This window comes from Bison bison, unplaced genomic scaffold (genome assembly GCF_000754665.1).
Source record: "Bison bison bison isolate TAMUID 2011002044 unplaced genomic scaffold, Bison_UMD1.0 scf7180017864295, whole genome shotgun sequence".
Classification (NCBI taxonomy): Eukaryota; Metazoa; Chordata; class Mammalia; order Artiodactyla; family Bovidae; genus Bison; species Bison bison.
In genome coordinates, this window is record NW_011494867.1 from 9816409 (window position 1) to 9816660 (window position 252).

At 71.4% G+C, this 252-nt stretch overlaps 1 protein-coding gene across 2 annotated transcripts in view; it reads right to left on the reverse strand.

Annotated features, from left to right (window-relative positions):
- Positions 1-216, reverse strand: part of MBTPS1 (membrane-bound transcription factor peptidase, site 1) — a 45181-nt gene extending 44965 nt beyond the window's left edge. For both annotated transcript variants that reach the window (XM_010850813.1, XM_010850812.1), the window contains exon 1: positions 88-216. The gene's annotated coding sequence lies outside the window, so the exon portion shown is untranslated. The remainder of the gene's footprint in view (positions 1-87) is intronic.
- Positions 217-252: the final 36 nt, after the last annotated feature.

Here is a 252-nt window from a genome sequence, read left to right on the forward strand (position 1 = left end):
TCAAGCAAGTCTGCTCCCCGGAGCGCGCGGGCGACCCGGCAGGTCGGGAGGGCCGGCGGCTCTGGGGAGCAGACTTGCTTGACGTACCTGCGGCCGCCTCAGGCTCGGGTCTGCTGGGCCCGGGATAACGGCGCCTCCGCCGCAAACACGCCTCGGGTCTCCATTCGGTGCTGTTTACTCCCAACTCTCGCGAGACTGCGCGATTGGGGCGGGGACACCGAGGCCCGGAACGCCGGACCCCGCCGACCGTGC